The sequence below is a fragment of the Lepidochelys kempii genome, chromosome 2 (assembly GCF_965140265.1).
Source record: "Lepidochelys kempii isolate rLepKem1 chromosome 2, rLepKem1.hap2, whole genome shotgun sequence".
In the NCBI taxonomy this organism is placed as follows: domain Eukaryota; kingdom Metazoa; phylum Chordata; order Testudines; family Cheloniidae; genus Lepidochelys; species Lepidochelys kempii.
The window spans coordinates 239,444,295-239,467,862 of NC_133257.1; the positions used below are offsets into that span (position 1 = coordinate 239,444,295).

The window sequence follows — 23,568 nt, forward strand, 5'->3', positions numbered from 1 at the left end:
CTGGTCCTCCTCATGAATATTCAGAATAAGAATCTATGACAGAAGATGGCAAGTGATTTATGTACTACTATAGACTAGTAAAGCATATACTAAGACCAGACACATCAATTTTGTATCCTGCTCGGATAATAGGGTTTTCAGTAAGAAGAGTGCAATTTTTCAATTTTAAAACTTCCATATCAAACTTTTTCATTATTTGAAAACAAATAAGGAGACTGTTACGTCAATCATGAAGAAAGCAAATTTAGCACTTCAATTACTGTCTTTCTTTCAGGCAGTTTTCTTAGGCCCATCTTATTAGAGTGTTCTTCAGAGGAACAAAATCAATCTCTCAGGATTTAGAGATCCTGGTCCCCATTTTTTCTGTGAAGGGAAGTGACAAACTGCTGTGTTATCAAAGAGAAGCTTGGAACTGCAAGACAATTTTTGTTGATAGATTCCCCTAATGCATGTAAGATAAGGAGGGACATTTTCAAGGCCACTAATTGGCCCAAGGTTTTTCTCTTTTCTATGGTTTATGCTTCCCCTCTTTTTTGTTACCCTCATTTCCTTCCTTCTTCAGTCAATGTGTGGTCTGATTTATGGTGTTGTGAAAGGTGTGAATTACTTGCACATTAGCCATCATTAGTATATAAATACATAGCATGAAACTCCCCATAGAGTTACAGAGGCCAGGCAGTAACTATACCAAGCTTTGGTAAGGGTATCAGTCAGGTTAAAGCACTCTGTTTTGTCTGGCAGTTGTTTTGCAGTGCTGTGGCAACGAAGAAGGGCAGATGCCTGGGCTTACCTTTCCAGGCCATGTGGTCTTGGTGAGCAACTTTAGATGAGGTGGTTCCTAGGTGTAAAGTTCAGGCACTGGGGCAGGAAGAAGAGGCTGTTTGTGAAGCTGAGAGATTTCTGTGGGTATTTCCATACAGTCTACACTGCAAAGAAAACCTGCGTGTAGATGTTTGGGCTCAGGCTGCCCAACCCCAGCCTCTGAGATCCTCCTCCCTTGCCTACATTGCTATTTTGAGCCCCACAAGCCTGAGTCAATTAACACAGGTTCTGAGACTCAGCCCTGTGGGTCTTTTATTGTGGTGTAGGCCCTGGACATATACAAAGGAATGAGACAGCTGCTTCCGGGGCTCAGTAGAGGTGCCTGACATGAGGTCTGTGCAAGAGTGAGCTGCGTGTGTTCAGTTTGTTACCACTTCTGTTCAAGCCAATGGGACTTATGTACATTTTGAAAATGAACAAATTACATGAAGAAAAGGTCACGTATTATACTCCAAACAGGAAACTGACATACAAGGCCCTGAAAATCTACCAGTGCTCAGCAAAAGGGCAACATTAATAGAGGTAACCTGAGCCATGTTCAAGCAGGGTGTGGGTGTGTGTGTGTGAGAGAGATTTTGCTGTTTTTTTTTTTTTTTAAACTATCACAATTCATATATTCAAAAACAGATTCCATCTTCCCCTAAAATTTAAGGATGTTCAGATCTGGGATTCTCGTTCAAGCTAATCTCTATTTAATATGCTTCAACATCTTATGCTTTTCCTGTGATTGCACTGAAGACCGGTGATCTAGGCCAGGGGGGACAGTGCAAAAGGTAACAACTACCTTCATATAAGAACCTATATAGGACAGAACCAAACCTCCCTTTTTTAACAATGTTTTCATTACAACGGCTCTCCTCTTTAGCAGATTCATCAGATGATTCCCTTTGTTGGATTTCTTTATGTAAGTGCTATGATCATGTTTAGGTTGCTTTTTTCAATTTGATGGAGTTAAGTAGGAGTAGGGTTCTTTATCAATGCAATTCTCTGAGTAGCAAATATGGTTAAAAAGAAAAAAAAAATACAACGCTCCCTCCTCCATCCTTTAAAATGACACGCCAGGAAAGCTTTAAGTTTACCCTTCACCTCATGTGGAGAAATTTATTTGCTGCCCCGTTAGTAATGGTGAGACCTACAATGCTATATTTCCTCCATCTCAATGACCCCTTGCCTCTACAATGAGCAAGTTTGAGAAGAAAATCTCACTATTTTAATAAAAAGTAACGAGGAATGTCTGTTTCCTCCCGGTTTTAATAGTGGCCCAGTGGCAGAGAGGAAGTAGGCAGCACATTCACTGAAGTGAACTGTTTCTCTTGAAAGTTGTTCCCTTAGGGTTTCTCATTCCCAGCACCACACCCAACTCCACTCCACTCCTAAAGAGAGCAGATTTTCCAGTAGGGATCTGCATTACCTGGAAAATTTGTGGAAATCAAGCTAAAAAGGTAAAGAAAGTGAGATTTCCTATTTCTGTGTGTAGACATTATGTAAACAGGGGAATAGTCCCGCTATTGTGGGGAACTTTCCTTCTGCACTACCCCGGTGAAGTAGGCTAGCGAAAGGATCTGAGTCCTAACTCCCACTTCCTTTACCCAGTGGCCTCCCTGCCTTTGAGGACTCCCCTTCCACTCTCCTGTCTGGCAGAGCCCTCCTAACCCCAACAAGGCTGGGCCCAGGATTCCTGGGGGGCTCGACCCCCAACCTTGCTGTGGTCACCTAGGATAGGGGCTAGGGTGTCCCCACTCTTGGGTACTCTCTCTGCACTGGGCACTTCTCTGACCCACTGACCATTACATACAAGTTAAAGCAAATGCAAGTTATTTAATCAACAATTAATTTTAAAAAGAATAAGGGAAAATGAGAAAGGTTAAAGGAAACACATCAACCCACTCTGTGGCAGGGAACATCACCAACAGTGTCTCTGGAATGTCGGGCAGTTCAGTCTGTTCCTTGTAAGTCCCAGGCCTTCTTCTCAGGCCCTGGCTGTGCTGCAGGGATGCTGTGGGTTGGACACTTGCTCTGGTGGTGGCCACACGCTCTCAGGCTCTAAGTGGTAGGACGCTTCTGGTCAGTGTCACCCCTGCCCTGTCGGGGTTACGAGCCAAGCCTGGCCTGCAGAGCCTCCTGGCTGAGGCATCTCCCTGTGCTGGGCCCGCTGCCCAGGGTCCCCCTCGCTCTCCCCAGCTGCTCACCGCACCCAGCTCTGGACTGCTCCAGCCCCAGCTCCACCACTCTGTCTCAGCACTGCTGCTACTGCTGCTCTGCCTCCAGCTCCCTGGGCTGCTTCTTTGGCCCCTCTGCCTCTGGTTGCTACAGCTCTGCTCCCAGGACAGGTCTGCTCTGCAGGCTGCTTCTGTGACTCTGCTCCCAGCACTGACCTGCTTCGTGGGCTGCTTTTCTGGCCCCTCTGGCTCTGGTTGCTGCAGCTTTCTCCCCAGGGCAAGTCTGCTCTCTCTGGTCTGTGCCTCTGGCTTTGAGGCTGCAGCTCTGCTCCCAGGACAGGGTCTGCTCTCTCTGGATCTGGCACAGCTCTGCTCCCCAGCTCAGGCCCCTGCTTTCTCCTTAGCTCGGCCCCACTCTGTCTGACCCAAGCAAATCCAGCTCACAAGGAGGACGGGACCTCCCTGGCCTCCTGACTCCCTGATTAGCCTGCCCGCCCCGTCATTCAGGCTGACCTGGAGCATTGGCCTCTCCCCATTGTTCCTGGGGACTATCAGTCTCAGGGTCTTGATTTCCCATAGACCCTTCCCCTTTTAGTACTGGGAGCTAGCCAACCAAAACACTCCCACTGAATGTTAGTAAGGGGACAACAGACCCCTTACATATAGACAAACCCCATCCAGAACTGCTGCGGCTGGAGCCATTCGTTTTACACTAATATTTGGAGTGGCATGAGCTAAACTGCTGTTTGCGTTTCCCATCTTGTGCTCCAATAACTTTTCTGAAAAACAGACAAAAAAACCCCTAGGATTAGTATTTTCATCTCAATGAGATTTTTAAAAAGTTTTATTTAACCCTGACTCAGGTGTTACTATCAACAGTGGAGTTTGCAAATAGTTTGAGAAGGTTCTGTTTAGGTATTTGAAAGCACCTAATCACCATAGTATGTAAGAGCTAAGCTGTCTAGGTCTTTTTGATTTTAATATCCACCACAGGGTTTTATAATGCACCCATTAATACAATATCTGGGTGCCCATTGATTTTTATTGCTGGGCATTAGGCTATGTCTTCCCTGACAAACAGTGCAAGAACTAACCCAGTTTAGCTCTTTCACCATGAAATCCTAGTGGAGACAAGGTGCAGGCAGCAGTATTTACCACAACATAGCTAGGTGAGCTTAACGCTGTATCCTCCACCAAGGTGTCACTTTGCCTAGTTACATCAGGGTAAAAACTGCCCATGCCTTGTCTTCCCTAGGATTTCAGAGTGAGCCAGTATGTTAAAAACGTAGATGTTCATCAATAAGGCGCATTTATAAATATATTAAAATTACTGCTCTAACTCCTAGGGTGCTGTGAGAGGCCTAATTAGTTAATGCTAGTAAAGCACTTGGGCAGTGTAAATGTATAGTAGAATACATTTAACAAAGCAACTACACCTAGGTACTATGCAGAGCAGGCTGCCTTTGCAAGCTAGGAATAGCAACTCTTTGGAGGGGGGTGGGCAGGTAACCCCCCTTGAATCTGCAGCTGCCAGACTAAAGCATTTTCATGCTTGCTCCACTGACTGATTTTACATTTTGACACAGGATACAGCTACAGCCCATACCCACCCCCAATACAGCTACAGCCCATAGCCCTAGGTTACAGCTTCAGCTCCCTGCCTTGCCCCCTATCAAGTTACACATACAGCTCCAGTCCAGTGACAGTCCCACCCCCCTGCCTCCCAAGATACAGCTCCAGCTCCCCCACCAGTCAACTCCCAGCTCCTCTGGATGTAGACACACCTCTCCCAGTCACCCCCTGGACGCTCACCACTAAGCTCCAGTCACCCCCTGGATGCTCACCACTAAGCTCCAGCCCCCCAGTCACCCCCCTACCCCCACCACAGAGCTCCAGCCCCCCAGTCACCCCCTACCCCCACCACAGAGCTCCAGCCCCCCCAGTCACCCCCTACCCCCACCACAGAGCTCCAGCCCACCCAGTCACCCCCCTACCCCCACCACAGAGCTCCAGCCCCCCCAGTCACCCCCTACCCCCACCACAGAGCTCCAGCCCCCCCAGTCACCCCCTACCCCCACCACAGAGCTCCAGCCCACCCAGTCACCCCCCTACCCCCACCACAGAGCTCCAGCCCCCCCAGTCACCCCCCTACCCCCACCACAGAGCTCCAGCCCCCCCAGTCACCCCCTACCCCCACCACAGAGCTCCAGCCCACCCAGTCACCCCCCTACCCCCACCACAGAGCTCCAGCCCCCCCAGTCACCCCCCTACCCCCACCACAGAGCTCCAGCCCCCCCAGTCACCCCCTACCCCCACCACAGAGCTCCAGCCCCCCCAGTCACCCCCCTACCCCCACCACAGAGCTCCAGCCCCCCAGTCACCCCCTACCCCCACCACAGAGCTCCAGCCCCCCCAGTCACCCCCTACCCCCACCACAGAGCTCCAGCCCCCCCAGTCACCCCCCTACCCCCACCACAGAGCTCCAGCCCCCCAGTCACCCCCTACCCCCACCACAGAGCTCCAGTCACCCCCTACCCCCACCACAGAGCTCCAGCCCCTCCAGTTACCCCCTACCCCCACCACAGAGCTCCAGTCACCCTCCCTACCCCCACCACACAGCTCCAGCCCCCCAGTCAACCCGTACCCCAATCCACAGAGCTCCAGCCCGGACCCTCACCACAGAGCTCCCGCCTCCCTATCCCCACCACACAGCTCCCGGCCCGCCCCCGGGACACTCCTGCCGGCGGCGCGGCTCCTTTAAGAAGTATCTGCGAGAGCAGCGCGGAAGCGGCCGGTGCCGGGGTGAGACCCGCAGCTCAGCGGCCGGGCAGGGGCAGGAGGCGGGGTGCGCTGCGCCGGCTCTGGGGCAGCGGAGCAGCCACTCCGAGGACCGGGTCGGACCCCTGCAGGCCGGCGGCAGGACAGTTGCTGCCGGGCTCGCTAGAGAGTTAGTGCCGGGGCCGCCGCCGGTAGACGGGGCGCAACAGGGTAACTCCCGCAGGGTAACTCAGCTCAGCTCAGCTCCGGGCGGGGCGGGCCGGGCCAGGCGCCGCCTCCGCCCGGTACACCCCCCTCCCCGGGGCACGGCTCTGGTCCGGGGGGTGGGCAGGGAATTACACCCCCGCCAGGGACGCCCCCCCCCCGGGCACCGCTCTTTCCGGGTGTGGGCGTCGGGGATCCCCTCCCCCGGGCAGACTCCGCTCCTGGCGCGGGGGGCCGAGGGGCACGAGCTGACTGTGTCTGCCCGGCCGCCTGGGTGCAGCTGGGGGCGCTGCTGGGGAGGGTGCGCGGTACGGCCGCCTCCCCGCGGCTCGCTGAGCGCTGTCCCCCAGAGTCACTCGCAGCCGGGCTGCTGCGGGGCACTGAGCAGCGCCCGCTCCCCGCGCTGCGCCGCGCTGCGTGCCTTGGCCGTGCGCACGCCCCCCGCCGGGCTGGGAGCCGCCTGCCGCGCTCGCTCGGGGAAGTTCCCCTTTGTTGGTAACTCTCCTTTCTCCTGGCAGTGCCGCGGGCGCAGGGCGGCGCCGAGCAGGTGGCCGTGCGGCGGGGCCTTCGCTGGAGACACCCGCCTGCAGCGAGGTGAGGTAAGGGGCGGGGCGGGGCGGGGCGGGGGGGACCCTGCCTTTGCCTCTCTCGCGTGCCGAGCGGGGACCCCCGCGCGCGCCGCGGTCTGCAGGCTGGTGACCATCCCCTGTGGCCAAGGGGCCCCGCTCTCAGCTGTCGCCTGGGGCCAGGAGGCAGCATTTGCCTTGAGATGGGCTTGCTTCAGGTAAAGCGTGTGTTACCTGCCGGGGTGACTGCATGGCTCAAGGGCTGTTTGCCCATGGCAATCTTTGGGGGTGTAGTGAGACTGAGAGGGGTGACGGACTTTCTCCAAATATCCCCACTCCCCTTTGTCCTCCACACCTACAGACTACTACTACTTTTTAAAATCTGGATAACGCCTAGTAGATAACCAACAGCTAATCAGACAAGCGTTGTAGGAGGTTGTGCAAGCCAGTGTTAAGTCTCTTGTTGAGCCCAGGGGGAGTTTGACTTCTCCTCCCCACCTCACGATAAGGACTGCTGGCAATACAGTAAATAAATGAGTAAGGTAGCGCACCCTTTACAAGAATCCCCTTAAAGGCCAAGTGACAGCTTTGTACTGCCCTCTTTAAATCATGCGCTGAAAACAGATATCACATGATTTTAAATGGACAGTATCAGTTTCATCTAAGTTCAAATATCTTGTTTACTTATCACTATTTATACCAGTTACTTACATTTTGCCTTACTTTCCACCTGAGCAAGGATTCAAAGATCAATTTCATCATTGTGTATAGTGAGTTTCACTTTCAGGGCCTTAATTTTGAAATATTTAGTTTGTAAATACTTCAAGACAATGGTATTGTTTACAAATTGAAGAAAAACTTATGTTGGATTTAGGTTTTGCAAAAGCTTTTTTTCCCCTTAAAAACTTACCTTAAGTTTGTTTGTTTTTTTTTTAAAAAAAAAATTCAGCTCTCCAATGCAGGAAAAAAATCTTGCAGGGCTGTTGGTTGGTAATTTGCCTGCATTTGTCTAAAAGTAGCCTCATAACTTTTTGTTGTAAATTGCTTATTTTAATACTAGGTCAAGGTGTTGAAGTCTCTGCGTATAGTTATCCATAGTGAAGCAGAGCTATGATAAAACAATTGTCCACAAAATTTCTGTCTTGTACAGTGACTAGAGCATATAGGAAAATATTTAGTGCAGACACTATTGAACTGTATTACCTAGGCAAGGACAACTTTCACTAAAATGGAACTTTCCTTTATCTTGACATCCTCCCTGGACTAGGAGCTGGTAGCAGTGTATCTGTAGTGCAGCAGAGGGTGCTCTTCCATTATTGCACTCATTCATTATTGCACAGGCAAGTAAGGAATGAAGTTTAAAAATATGAAGGAAGTGTCATTTCTCTTTACTGGAAGAAGTTGTTAGAGGCGTGTATGTGTGAGAGAGATCTTCTGATTTTTGGTTTAGTTGGAAGAGTGCGAAGAGGAAAGAATCAGCACAATATCTGGTTACTGTTATGCATAAACTCTTGATTTGGCCCACAGCCCAAAACCAAAAGATGAGGTTGATTAGCTGCTCCTCCCGTAGGAGGTCTGCAGTGGGATTTTGGCCTGCCATTTTCTATTTTCCCTGTCTTTTTTGCAGAAGTATGAGTAGAAGGGGAAACAAATATGTTTAGATGGACAGGAAAAAACAAGTAAATGAGTAGATGCTAATGTTTATAAACTCAGTAATGTATTTGCAGGAAGCTGCCTGCAGTGCAGAAGCACTGTACTATAGTTGACTGTTTAAAGGCTGCTTTGGAACTGCTCTGCTTAACAATGCTCCTTAGTTCAGGCATGTGGTTGTGGATTATGATTCTCATGAGAGCTTGAAGGGGTCTTGCAACAGACTGATTACATATGGATTTAGAGCTTGGCAGGGGGCAATAAGGCAGAAGTTGGAAAGCAAACAAGAGTAGAGACATTATCAGTTTATTCTTGATGTTGTGCTTCGGCTTCAACAGCTGTTAGTGTCGTCTGAGCTAAATAGTCCCATGTTAATGTCCCTGGTACTAAAGAGCAGGGCTTTTATATTAGTTAACTATCGTTTTTGGAGGGGTGGTTCACATATACTCAAAATGAAATATAGCAGCTAAGAAGTACAGTCTGGCTTAATACAAATGGTGGGCTTTCTTAAAAAAATCATTTATATTTTGTTAAATGCTGACAAACATCTTTCAATATTTCGAAGTCTCATACAAATTTAAAAAATAATAGCCGTTTGAAAATATAATGGAAAACTCTTTTGATCAGCTGTTCCCAGTAAATCTGTAGCTTGGTTGGTGCTGTTCACAATAGTAAGACTGAACCATATTTTAACTATGATGGGATATTATTCAGGGTCTGATGTATACAACCACCCTATAATGGCTCCATGCCCCAGCTCTACCCATATACCGTGGGCCTGCCCCTGTTACCTTGTCTGCTGGGATATCTGCTTGGACCTATTGCACTCTTCTGTTGCATAGTCCTGCTAGGATAGTGCTGGCTGCTTCCAGGTGTAGCTAACACTCTATTGAGATGCATGCAGTAGTTCACTCCTGTCAGGGTTGTTATTTCCGGCTGTCCGTAGAGTCTCTCAGACAGTTTACTATAAGGTGGGTGCATAACTGGTTGACAGACCGTACTCAAACAGTAGTTTATCAATGGTTTGCTGTCAAACTGGAAGGGTGTATTTAGTGGGGTCCTGCAGGGGTCAGTCCTGGTCCAGTAGTAGTCAATGTTTTCATTAGTTGGATAATTTAATCGAGTGTGCCTATAAAATTTGCGGGTGAAACCAAGCTGGGAGGGATTGCAAGCACTTTGGAGGTCGGGTTTAAAATTCAAAATGACTTTGACAAACTGGAGGGTTGGTCTGAATTCAACAAGATGAAATTAAATAAAGACCAAATGCAAAGTACTTCACTGAGGAAGGAAAAATCAAATGCATAACTATAAAATAGGAATAATTGTCTATGTAGTAATACTGCTGAAGAGGATCTGGGAGTTACAGTGGCACTGGCGAGGCCCCAGCTGGAGTACTGTGTCAAATTCTGGGCACCACAGTTTAGGAAGGATGTGGACAAATTTGAAAGAGTCAAGAGGAGAGCAACAGAAATGATAAAATGTTTAGAAAACCTGACCTATAAGGAAAGGTTGAAAAAACTGGGCATGTTTAGTTTTGAGAAAAGAAGACTGAGGAAGTGATCTGATAAGTCTTCTACTATATTATGGGCCGTCATAAAGGGGACGGCCATTAATCACTGGGGGAGTTGTAAACAAGGGATTTACAATCCTGTAAGAGGGCAGTGCAAGCATCACACAGTGGGATATTGCTCAACTCTGTGACTCAGCAAAGCCCACCAGGACATGTCTGGGCTAGTGTTTTCCAGGCACATGGACTGAATGTATAAAATAAGGGACAGTGGCATCATGCTTTTACCTTTCTTGTCCCCCCACCTACACTGGAAGCAACAAGAATACTGAGAAGACAAAGATTTGAACTGATGAGACTGGTCCCAGATTTAGAAGGGAAGCTTATGTATTAACAATTGTACATAGAGTAGGGTGAGAGAAACTGCTTGATTGAAATACTGCTTAGTCTAATAATGAGGTTTAATAAGGTTTAAGATTTAAACGGTGTGCTTTTATTTTCTTTGGTAACTATCTCTGACTTTTGTGACTACCACTTATAATCACTTAAAATATATCTTTCTGTAGTTAATAAATCTGGTTTATATTTTATTCAAAACAGTGTGTTCTGCTTGAAGTGCTTGGCAAATCTCAGCTTGGTTTACAAAGGCTAGAGTGCCTCCTCTCCACATGAAGGAGAAGCCGACTGAGTAGTGAACTTACACTGGCCAGGCTTCTGACCAGGGCAAGCTGGTACAGCTCTGGGGTGCAAGGCTGGGGGCTTGGGAGATTTTCTGGTGCCTTTCTCTGTGTGATTTGTGAGTGGCTCAGGTACAATTCCTGCAATTTAGCTGGGTTTGGGGCTCCACATGCTGTTGTACTGAGCGATAACACAATGTTGGAGGAGTTTGCTGCTTGTCACTAGCAAAGCATTGTGAGAGACAGCTCAGGCTGGAGAGTTAAGGGGGCACATCACTACCCCAGTTCCAGGTTGTACCCTGAGGATCTTGTCACAAGGCATATCACAGCTTCTCTTCTCTTGGAGTTGCATACAGTCCCTTGCTCACAGTGATATATAAACTTAGTACAATATGGTTGCCAAAGATATAGCTGTCACATAAATGGCACAGAAATGTCTCTTCTCCTCCCCTCTCCAATGATGAATGTGTAACTCCCGTTAGATAGTAAATTCTGAGTTATGTGCATTTCACCAAAGTAAGTTATGAAGGTTCATTACTTAGCTTGTGTTTTGGTGTCCATCACAGCTGGAAGAAATGGAAGTCTCCTTCATGTTGCTAAACATCCATCAGTTTGTCGACACCACTCAATCTTGTATTATCCTCATTAACTTAAATGTATACCCCAAATTAAAAAAAAATAGTAAGAGAAGCAAAAAAGTGCCACCATAGCTAAACAACAAAGTAAAAGAAGCAGTGGGAGACAAAAAGGCATCCTTTAAAAACTGGAAGTTAAATCCTAGTGAGGAAAATAGAAAGGAACATAAACACTGGCAAATGTAGTATAAAATATAATTAGGAAGGCCAAAAAAGAATTTGAAGAACAGCTAACCAAAGACTCAAAAAGAGGGAAGGTCCTCTCATGGTTTGGTAACTAATTAAAAGATAGGAAACAAAGGGTAGGAATAAATGGTCAGGTTTCAGAATGGAGAGGGGTAAATAGTGGTGTCCTCCAGGGGTCTGTACTGGGACCAGTCCAATTCAAAATAATTCATAAATGATCTGGAAAAAGGGGTAAAAAGTGAGGTGGCAAAATATGCAGATAGTTAAGTCCTAAGCAGACTGCGAAGAGCTACATAGGGATCTCACAAAACTGGGTGACTGAGCAACAAAATGGCAGATGATATTCATTGTTGATAAATGCAAAGTAATGCACATTGGAAAACATAATGCCAACTATACATACAAAATGATGGGGTCTAAATTAGCTGTTACCACTCAAGAAAGAGATCTTGGAGTTATTGTGGATAGATCTCTGAAAACATCCACTCAATGAATACTGCGTGCAGATGTGGTCATCCCATCTCAGAAAAGATCTATTGGAAAGGGTTCAGAAAAGGGTAACAAAATTATTAGGGGTATGGAACAGCTTCTGTATGAGGAGAGATTATTAAGACTGGGACTTTTCAGCTTGGAAAAGAGACGACTAAGGGGTATATGATAGAGGTCTATAAAATCATGACTGGTGTGGAGCAAGTAAATAAGGAAGTGTTATTTACTCCTTCTCATAACACCAGAACTAGGGGTCACCAAATGAAATTAATAGGAAGCAGGTTTAAAACAAACAAAAGGAAGTATTTTTTCACATAACACACAATCAACCCTGTGGAATTCCCTGCCAGAGGATGTTGTGAAGGCCAAGACTATACCAGGGTTCAAAAAAGAACTAGATAAGTTCATGGATGATAGGTCCATCAATGGCTGTTAGCAAGGATGGGCAGGGATGGTGTCCCTAGCCTCTGTTTGCCTGAAGCTGGGGAATGGATGACAGGGGATGGATCACTTGATAATTACCTGTTCTGTTCATTCCCTCTGGGGCAGCTGGCATTGGCCACTGTTGGAAGACAGGATACTGGGCTAGATGGACCTTTGGTCTGATCCGGCATGGCCATTCTTAAGTTTTTATCCTCAGCAAGAAAGGTGGTACCTCTGATGTAATGCTTCTGAGGGAATGTCTACACCCTGCATGGGTGCCGCTGCAGGGTTTCTAGGTACTCAGGCCTGGTTTACACTAGGAAATTAGGTTAGTACAACTACATCGCTTGGGGTGTGAAAAATCCATACCCCCATGAGCAACTCAGTTAAACTGATCTAACCCCCGTTGTAGTCAGTGCTTGGCTGATAGGAGAATTCTCCCGTCAACCTAGCTACTGCCTCTCGGGGAGGTGGAGTACCTGTGCCAATAAGAAAACCCCTCTCAATGGCGTAAATAGTGTCGTCACTGAAGCGTTACAACTGGGTAGCTGCGGCTGTGCTGCTGCAGCATTTTAAGTGTAGACAGGCCCTTGCCATGATGGAAGGGGTTCTTCTGCCTCTGTAGTCAGTCCGTCTCTCTGAGAGGCAGTAGCTAGGTCGACAGAAGAATTCTTCCATTGTTCTAGTGGTGTCTATACCAGTGTTAGAGCTGCTTAATTACATCACACAGGTCATGAAATTTTTCCCGGCCTTGAGCAATATAGTTAGGTCAGCTTAACTTTGTAGTATATAGACCAACCCTAATAAGAGTTCATGACTTGGAAATTGGAAGATCACTTGGGGACTGGGGAGACAAAACTTTAGTACAAGTCCTTATTTAAGTACAGTATTTGGAATTTGTTACCATTGCATTATATTAGGACATAGCTAAATACTACTTGCAATATGTTACCAGTGATTGCATAACAACTAGCAAATGATGACACCCTCATGTGTAAAACGCAAACTGACGGGAGGGTATTGTCTTGCTGTTTTAGGAAGTAAGCTTGTATTTTCATAAAAGTAGGTCACATGAGATTTTCTCTTCCCAAAAAAATAATCTTCCAAAATGCTAGATTTCTTTGTAAACTAGCTAACTTTTATGCAGGCAGGCTGTATCTTAGAAAGTTTACAAACTTGGTTTTCTTTGCTTCCTTCATACTACCTCAAACTACAGTGGTAAGAAGGAACCTTTGTGTATTGCAGATGGCAACTTACACGGTACTGTAGAACTGAACAAACTTGTTTTGGCAACCACTGGTGGAAAGCAAACGTTAAATTCAGAACATTTTTAGTGACACAAAGGGACTATCTGTTTTGGAGGTTAACTTGTGATTTAGAATCTTGTATCTTTTTGTCCAATTGGAAAATAGGCTGTCTATTTTGGTGATCAAGCTGCTGCTTTTAGGATGAATGTCATACTTCGTAAATGTGAACTCCATTTGTATCCACTTGCTGTGCTTTGTCTATGAAGAAAGGAGCAGCTGTAGTGCGTGCGCCAGACCTGCATTTGGCTGTTGCTGCCATTGTGTTGTGTATAAACATGTACCATTATTTTGGATCACATAGCCTGTTCAAAAGTGTCTTGCATTCCCCAGCTGTTCCGCAACTTTTCCATCTCTGAGCTTGCCAGCTGCCTAGAACAGGCAACTGTAGCTACATGTGTTGCTTTTGTGTTAAGTATTAGAGAAGATGATTTTTTTTTTTTTACTTTTTGTTAAATACTAGTAATTGTAACTAGCTGTGTTATTTCTAATGGGTTGGTTACTAAAGAGACTATCTGTATTTGTGTTTAAAATTTTTAATATGAATAAACTAAGGTTTTAGAAGAAAATGTATCTACGGTATGTTAGAGTGATTGATTTGCATATAAAACATCTTAGACATTTGATTTTAGGTATAAAATGGAAAGGTTCAGAGTTACTTAACTAAAAATATATTCAACAGCACTTGTTTTTGCTGTGGGTGTATTTTAGTGGCCTTTATAGAAAACTAGTCTTAAAAAACCCCTATGCTTTGAGGAGAAGTCACCTTTCAAAATCACATTAATAATCTGTTTTCCTTTCTTCCCCATTTCATTGAGGGATGCCTACTCTTAACTGGTAGTCTTCTGCTACCTTAAATAAAACTTAAGACCAAATAACTCAGAGGGTTTGGCCAAATGTTTTTGTTTCACTGATGATACTGTTAGGATCAGATGGTTAGGAATAAAATGTAGCTCTCAAAATTTTCCGAAGGATTAGGTAGGGCTGCTGCTTGTGGTTTAGGTGAGAGCATTTTATGTATATCTTGTATTTAAAGGCAGACCCCATTTGTTTAGCAAGTTAAACTCAAAACTTTGCTGCACAGTGGAGCGACTTTGATAGCAGGGGGCCATTTGCTTTAACTTGCTCTTAGCTCATATCATTTTAAACATTTCTCAGAACAAGGTGTTGTGCAATGTAGTGAGCTACTACATATAGGGAACTAACAAGCTGTCAGGTCCTGCATAGTAAAGGACTGAGGGTGGCTGGCTATTTGTGACATCCAGGCCAATGATGTTTTTGTCCATAGTCTGTATGTTTTCCTCTTTCTATTGTAACAAGACATATCTGGAATTGTCTCTAGATGGTTATTTATCTGTTACGGTAACACGTAAAGGCCCCAGTCAGGATTGCATAAATAAACTAGAAAGAAGATGATAAGAAAAGGAGTACTTGTGGCACCTTAGAGACTAACAAATTTATTTGAGCATAAGTTTTCGTGAGCTACAGCTCGCTTCATCGGATCATCCGATGAAGCGAGCTGTAGCTCACAAAAGCTTATGCTCAAATAAATTTGTTAGTCTCTAAGGTGCTACAAGTACTCCTTTTTGCGAATACAGACTAACACGGCTGCTACTCTGAATCCTAGAAAGAACATGTTTGTCTTGGCAAACCAAAGTTTCCTGTCTCTCTGTGTGCTGCCCATCAAGGGAGAGGTGAACTCCAAGACTTCCATTGGAGAAGCTGGATTAAACAGAGAGGAACCTGAACCTGATCATATCCTCACTCATTGTAAGGCAGTTTGGTGGGCTGGTGGTCTCTCCATGTGGGGAATGACCTCTTACAAAGCTGGGCAATGTCTCTGCCATATGCTTTCCCACCTTTTCCATCGTTCTCCAGGACCACAAAAAAGGTAGGAGGGCGAGAGCTGCGGTTATACGGTTTATGCCTTTCTGGCTGAAGAGCCTGTGGATCACAAGTCTGATTAATCTTTCCAATGTCTCTGTCTCTCGGGTGTTTTGCTATTGGGACCAGACACGTTTGGTTTGGGTGAGGTGATCGTTCTCAGAGACCCCTAAAGAGAAGTCAACAAATAGAACATATTCTACTGGCTGGTGCAAAGCCCATAGTGTAACTACCATATGAAACAAATGAGACATAGCCTTGAGTTCCTCCAAGAGGATCTTGATTTGGATATATGAGTGTCCAAGCAAAAGTCAAGACTGTCATTATCATCATGTTCCTATTACGCCTCTGGCATTTAGGGCAGCAACGAAGCTCCTCCACTTCTGTCTGTTTCTGGAAAGTCTTTCAGTGGTTCCCCAGCTGTGCCCCAGGTTTTTCAGCTCAGCTTCCACAGCTTTTCACCATGTTGTTTTCGGGTGGCTTTGTTTCCGCTTGTCTTCAGGTGTCCATATTATTGCTACTCTGTTGATGGAATCAGTTTCCATCCAAAGTACATGACCAATCCATCTCCAATGCCTCCTGGCAATGATGGTGCTCAGATCCTCTTTTTGTCAATAGATCTTGGTTTGAGATTGTTCTGGATCAAAAGATCAGGACAATTTTTCTGAGGCAGGTTGAATGGAATGAAGACAGTTTGGACATGTCATACTTTCTCATTCCCTAGCATTCTGCACTATAACATAATGTTGAAAGTATGCAACTCTGATAAGTCTTGAGTTTGGTTTTGGTGGTGTATTTTGATGGTTTCTGGACTGTATTTAAACTCCTAAAGGTGTTCCTGGGTTTACTGATTTTGTTCTGGACGTCCTGGCTTGTTGTGCCATCCTGGCTGATGGTGCTGCCCAAGTATCTGAATGTTTCTACTTTGGTGAGAACATAATCCTCTATTTCTACTGGTGGTGGTGAGTCAATATTAAAGATCTTGATATCTGTCTTATTGTGGTTGATTTTCAGTCCAGTTTGCTGGCCGAATGCGTTGAGTCGAGTTGTTTTTTCTTGTATATGATGTTGGGTATGTGATAGGAGAGTGAGATCATCTGCAAAGTCCAGGTCTTCAAGGGATGAGAAGGGTGTACATTTAATGCCTCTTGGCATGTCTTCTGTTGTATGCTGCAATATCCAGTTGATGGCAGTGTTGAAGAGGATTGCAGACATGACACACCCCCGACGTGCTCCTGTTTTGACTTCAAAACTGAGCTCACTGTGATCAACACTGCAAGTAAAGTTGAAATAAAAGCTTTTGATGATGATGATTATATGGAGAGGGATTCCATATGCCCGCAGAATGAACCATAGGCTGGTCCTCTGAATGCTATCAAAAGTCTTCTCAAAGTCTATGAAGTTTATGTAGGATTGCCGTTGCCATTCTAAGCATTGTTCTGTTATGTTTCGTAGAGTGAAGATCTGGTCTGTGCATCCACGCCCTTTCCGAAAACCAGATTGCTCTTTTCTGAGAAAGTCATCAACTGCCTCTGATATATGTTGGACTATGATTTTACACAATACGTAGCGTGGCACAGATTAAAGTTTGACACCACGCCAGTTATTACAATCACTGATAGTTCCTTTCTTTGGTATATTCACTATAACCCCATTGGTCCACTCATCTGGCACTTTTTCCTTTTCCCAGACTGATGTAAATAGAGGGGCCAGGATAGATGCTGCTAACTCAGAATTTACCTTGAACAATTCTACATTCAAGTTATCCTTGCCAGGAGCTTTCCCATTTTTTAAGGATTTGGTGGCTTGAAATGATCTTTTCCTTAGTTGGGGTGTCTGTGTTGATATCAAGATCATCTTCTGCCTCCTGGATGTTTGCTTCCTTTTTAGGTGGCTCCCTGTTCAGCAATTCTTTAAAATGCTCTGTCCAGCACATTTCTTCTTCTTTCTGTTGGTAGGTGGCCTTGTTTGTCCCTGATGAGTATTTGTTAGTGTCTGTGGTTTACCACTAATAAGCCATGTCATTGTGTAGACAGTTCCTTGTTCACCACGAACAGCTACATCCTCTGCTTGTGTTGCCAGCTTATCAATATAATGTCATTTGTCTGCTCTCATAAGGTGTTTGACCTCCTGATGTGCCTTGCTATACTGCTTGCAATATTTATCCATTAGCTTCTGGGATTTTGTGTCTGAAACGTTATTGATAATGTTTAAGAAAAGACAGTTTTTTACAAATCCTAATGCTAAATGCTTCCTTAAGGTAACAACCCTTATTCCAGCTGCATAAGGTCATAGAGCCCAATCTTGGAACCTCATTCTGCTTCTTGCAGCACTATCCAGTTTGACCTCCCTGCAAGAGATGTCAGTTATATTTCCTGTCCATTAAAATGACCTACCGATGGCTACCGTTTTTATTCAGATGAGTTTGGAATTTGGGGGGAGGCTCTTAGATGAGACCCAGTATTGTACTTTTAATTGAGACAAGTGGAAATTCTCGCTATTGTCGTAGCATTCATTTCCAAAATAAACTGATGTTTTTTCTAGGGCTGTCAATTAATCAGTTTAACTCATGCGATTAACTAAAAAAAATTAATTGCGATTAATCGCACTGTTAAGTTTCAATTGGTGTTCTATTGTTTATTAAATATGTTGGATGGTTTTTCTACATTTTCATATATATTGTATTTTGTGTAATTGAAATCAAAGTGTATATTTTTTATTATTATTTTTACACTGCAAATATTTGTAAACAAAAGAAATAGTATTTTTCAATTCACGTCATACAAGTACTGTAGTGCAATCTTTGTCATGAAAGTGCAACTTACAAATGTAGGGTTTTTTTTTTTGTTACCTAACTGCACTTAAAGATAAAACACTGTAAAATTTTAGAACCTGCAAGTCCACTCAGTCCTACTTCTTGTACAGACAGTCACTCAGACAAACAAGTTTGTTTATATTTACAGGAGATAATGCTGCCCTCTTCTTATTTAAAGTGAGAACAGGCATTTGTATGGCTGCCCTCTTCTTATTTAAAGTGAGAACAGGCATTTGTATGGCACTTTTGTAGCTGGAATTGCAAGGTATTTGTGTGCCAGATATGCTAAACATTCATATGCCGCTTCATGCTTCGGCCACCATTCCAGTGGACGTGCTTCCATGCTGATGATGCTCATTAAAAAAATAATGGGTTAATTCAATTTGTGACTGAACTCCTTGGGGGAGAATTGTATGTCGCCTGTTCTGTTTTACCCACGTTCTGCTATATATTTGATGTTATAGCAGTCTCGGATGATGACCCAGCACATGTTGTTCATTTTAAGAACACTTTGACTGCAGATTTGACAAAACACAAGATACCAATATGAGATTTCTAAAGATAGCTACAGCACTCAACCTAAGACTAAAGAATCTGAAGTGCCTTCCAAAATCTGAGAGGGATGAGGTGTGGAGCATGCGTTCAGAAGTCTTAAAAGAGCAACACTCCAATATGGAAACTACAGAACCCGAACCACCAAAAATGAAAATCAACTTTCTGCTAGTGGCATCTGATTCAGATAATGAAAATGAACATGCGTTGGTCCGCACTGCTTTGGATCGTTATCAAGCAGAACCTGTCATCAGCATGTATCCTGGAATGGTGGTTGAAGCATGAAGGGACACATGAATCTTTAGCACATCTGGCAGGTAAATATCTTGCAGTGCTGGCTACAACAGTGCAATGAGAATGCCTGTTCAGGTGACGTTGTAAATGAGAAGAGGGCAGCATTATCTCCTGTAAAATGTAAACAAATTTGTTTGTCTGAGCGATTGGCTGAACAAGAAGTAGGACTGAGTGGACTTTCAGGCTCTAAAATTTTACACTGGTTTATTTTTGAATGCAGTTTTTTTTTTACATAATTCTACATTTGTAAGTTCAACTTTCATCATAAAGAGATTGCACTACAGTACTCTTGTTTTTTACAGTGTAAATACTTGTAATCAAAAATAAATATAAAGTGAACACTGTGCACTTTGTATTCTGTGTTGTAATTGAAATAATATATTTGAAAATGTAGAAAACATCCAAAATATTTAAATGGTATTCTATTATTCTTTAACAGTGCAATTAATTAAAAAGAAAAGGAGTACTTGTGGCACCTTAGAGACTAACCAATTTATTTGAGCATAAGCTTTCGTGAGCTACAGCTCACTTCATCGGATGCATAGCGTGGAAACTGCTTGCAATTAATTTTTTTAATCTCTTGACAGGCCTAGTTTTTTCTTATGTTCAAAACTAGACTTTGATGTTTGGGAGCAGTGATAATTTCAGGGTAGAGAAATCTTGTCTCCTGTGTTGAGATCTGCTAATTTGGACACCAATGTAAATTCATCAAATTTTATATATTAGTTCTTATCTTCAGCCAATGCCTTTTTTTGGCAGAAGACTTCTGAATGTCTTAAACCTGGAGAAGAGGAACATTTATATAACCTACTTCATTTATGATATTCAAGAATGATCTTGCTTTCCACTCAGGGGAGACACTGCTGCAAAAATTCCATTGCAACTGATTTGTGAACTTTAGCACAATGAAAAATAGGAGAATTTATCTGTGCATACCTGAACAATTTCTTTTTTCAAATTATAAGGTCCACAGATCCAGCCCACCCTGCAGACAAGTATATTTCCCAGAAGAGGGACAGAAATTGACATCCAAAGATCTGGGCTCATTTAATTAAGAGGACTTTCCTACACTCTGCGCTAGGAAAAATTGTGCCTTTTCTTCAAAGTATATTTAACAATTTGTAATTATGGGTATGTTTACACTGCAATTAGACACCCATAGCTAGCTCATGCCAGCTGACTTGGGCTCGAGCTAAGGGGCTGTTTAATTGTGGTGTACACATTTGGGCTTGGGCTGCCCTAGCTGTGGGACCCTCCCAGGGTCCTCGAGCCTGGGCTCCAGCTGAGCCCAAACGTCTACACCACAATTAACCAGTCCCCTTTGCCTGAGCCCTGCGAGCCTGAGTCAGCGGACACTGGCTAGCCACAGGTTTTTAATTATCAATATAATGTCACGGATTTTTAGTTAGTGTAGACATTCCCTTAGGAAAGTAGACTTGAATTATCCTGGCTGTGGAATTTTGTCTCAACTGAAGGGAACTTCAGTCGCTGGGCATTCCCCCTGCTACCAGTTGCTGAGATGTCTGATTCTTCCCCAAAGCTGTAAGCAGGTTGAAGTACCCATTGACATGGACCTTGTTACCGTAAGAAGAAACTTTCAGATAATTTTTTTTTTTTTTTTGGTCCTATGTCCATTGCCAGTTCTAGTTGACTCTTGCCAATTCTTGTTTTAATGACTGTATTCAGCAACAACAGTACTACCTAGGTTATAGTAATAGGAGGATTTCTTTGGTTTAATAATAGTGCACTGCTTTGAAAAAGCCAATTGAAATTTTATTTGATGTTTTCAATTTAATGGAGCATATTTAAGGGTCTGTTTTTTATATATTTCCAAATAGCTGAAATACATTTCCCTCAAATTGTTAATGGTCTTAAAAGAAAATGAAACCTTAACTGTTTCTGGGTAAACACTTTTGCAATGTGAAAAACTATTCTGTCGGGATTAACATCAGAGCACTAATATTCAGATTTATTTTTGTCTTGAAAGTTACAGCAAAAATCTTGCTCTGCCAGTTGAAACTATTACTGTGTTTGTGCACTCAGATTAGTGTAACTGTGTACCAGAGTCCTAAAGTATTAGCTTAAAATGTATAATTAGTTAATCTGGAAAAAGTGTTTAAGAAACTAACCCCTGTGCTAACTCTGATAGTTCTATAGATTTGCATAGCTCTTTATGAAAACAAATAGACACAGAGTTCCTGCCTTGAAGAGCTGACAACTTAAATTAAATCAAGAGTAGGTGTTCTTATGTTCTTAGGTGCGGGTAGGGGAAGATGAGTAAAAAGATAGTAATCTCCCATTGTGGGAGGGGTCAATGGATACATTTGGAGACTTTTTTTATTTTTTTAAATGACTAATTTGAGTCTCTCTACAGTGAGTGTCCAGAAGGGATTTAAAGGAAAGTGGAGTTGAGGCAAATATAATCAGGAAAGGGTTTCCAGGCTGTTAAAAGAAAGAACAGAGATATGTATTGGGTGAGGGGGGAGGACAAAGGAAGCAGTGGAGTGAGTGGTTTGGGCTGAGCAGAGGAAGAGGAGAGTAGTTGAGAGGTAAAACAGAGAATAAGGAACTTGAACTTGGGAGGCAATAGGGAGCCAACTAAGGGATTTGAAATGGGACTGAATGTGGCCAAATAATCAGAAAGGTAGCCTTTTTCAGGGGAATTTTGGACTAGAAGGGGATGAGGCTAGCGCCAGGAAAGCAAGAGGAGGCGGTTGAAGACCTAAGACGTTAAAAGCTTTTTATGGTGGAAATCTAGATGTGTTTTGTAGTGGCAGTAGGAGAGTGGTGGTGGTGAAGAGAGAGAGAATGGCATGTTTGTAAATGTAGATGAAGAGACTATTTCAACCATTTTTCCTTAAACTGACACAATTTTTCCTCCCTGTTAACTGATTAAGTTTATAGTAAACACTTTTTCCTGTGGGAATGGAGTCAAATTCTCTTCAGTCAGTTTCACCACCCTTTTAAAGGCTAGTGGCTCTCCACCCTTCAACATCTTCTGCCCTCCATAGGACTGACAGCTGAGAGGGTTCCATGGGGCAAAGCTTTAAAGCCCCGAACACCCGTAGAGACAAGGAGACCAGCAGGGCAGAGAGGATTTTTGCTTCAGAGCACTAATATTCTGACCTCAGAGACGTCTTGAATTCAGCATTTCAGTCTTTGACTCCTCCAGCTGTAGTCAATGGATTTCTTGTGGGCATCTAATGGTATCTGCCTGTTCAGTCACAATGCTTCCTACTTGCATCTTCCTTCCCCACCCCTGGCCTCTTCCATTGTCCACTATAACTTAAAGCGTCCCTGGATGTCTGTGTAGTGTTTCAAAATAAAACTTAAAAATAGGAAGAGGCTAAAGTAAAAAATGATTTGCACTTCCTAGTAGTGCATATTGTTACTTGCACATTCATTGTGTAATCTTATGACTGTTACCTTTGTCCTCCCTCCTGTCATCTGCCATTGACTCAAGCTGGATTAACTCTTCACGTTAGGTATAATGCCTTCTTATGTTTGTATAGCACCTAACACTGTGGTTTTAATCCTGACTGGGGTCTCTGAGCATACCAGAACATAAATAATTAACATATTTACAATCATGCCTTTAAGCACAGGCTTACAGTTTTCTGAATGTAGCTTTTCATGTGTTTATTAATCTTTAAATGTCATACTCCTTGACCTATTGTATGGGGGTCACCAATCTGCACTGTTTTCTTTCCAAAACACAGTTCCTAATTTCCTTGAGGTAATGATTGGTGGTATGAACTCACTATCAGCAAGAATAAGTCTATTTGTGATCCTTCCTAGAGGGAATCCAGAAGTAATCATTTCTTTACTTGGTGGCTATATGTTACTTCCTAGAATGCAGAAGACTGGTACAGGGTTATTTTTACATAATACCTGAATAGCATAATATCTGGCGCATGCATGACACTGTATTTGGCATATAAAATGCCTTTTCCACATTGTGTTTGCGTGTTTTTGTTCCTCTTTTTGAGGGTTGGAAGAGAAGATATTCTAATCTAATATTTCAGGTAAAACACTACAGTTTGAAGTATAGTAAATCTGCATATAGAAATATTTGTAGGGAGTCCAGGTATGTGTACAGGATTCAAATTGAAATAACTTTTAGATTTGGATTGAAACTACTTTGAATAAAATGTGCTGGGGGGAGGAGCTGTTAAATAAGTGATGTGGGACCAGTCTGAACAAGCAAAAATAACTTCTTGAGACTTGTTACGTTAGTCAGATATGCTGTATTTAACTTCTATTGCTGCAGGGTATTGAGTGCTCTTTGTATTTTTAACATTTCAGGTCTGGAAGAGGTCACTATAGCTCAGCTAAGGTGTATAATTTTATTATATTACAATAATGCCCCAAATGTTTTAGGCACTGTGCAAATCTCAGAATGGCACAGTCCTTTTACAGCCTTAAAAAGAAAGGGGATGTGCTGGTGGGGAGTGGGGAAGTGAGCATCCAAGGTGAGACCTGAATCCACGGTCCCTGGTTTGGGAACCCAGTGTCTTTTCCATTAGGCAACTAGGGTAAGCGTAATGGATGAGTTATTTTTACCTGCCCTGCAGTCTATTTCTTGTTGACACATTATGTTGTGCATGCTCTTCCCCAGGCTCT

At 43.8% G+C, this 23,568-nt stretch overlaps 1 protein-coding gene across 2 annotated transcripts in view; it reads left to right on the forward strand.

Moving 5' to 3' along the window:
• Positions 1–5,767: 5,767 nt before the first annotated feature.
• Positions 5,768–23,568, forward strand: part of SVIL (supervillin) — a 222,638-nt gene continuing 204,837 nt past the window's right edge. The window contains exons 1-2 of one of the 2 annotated variants that reach the window (XM_073334383.1): positions 5,768–5,983; positions 6,482–6,557. The gene's annotated coding sequence lies outside the window, so the exon portion shown is untranslated. The remainder of the gene's footprint in view (positions 5,984–6,481; positions 6,558–23,568) is intronic. The other variant, XM_073334384.1, reaches the window with a different exon arrangement.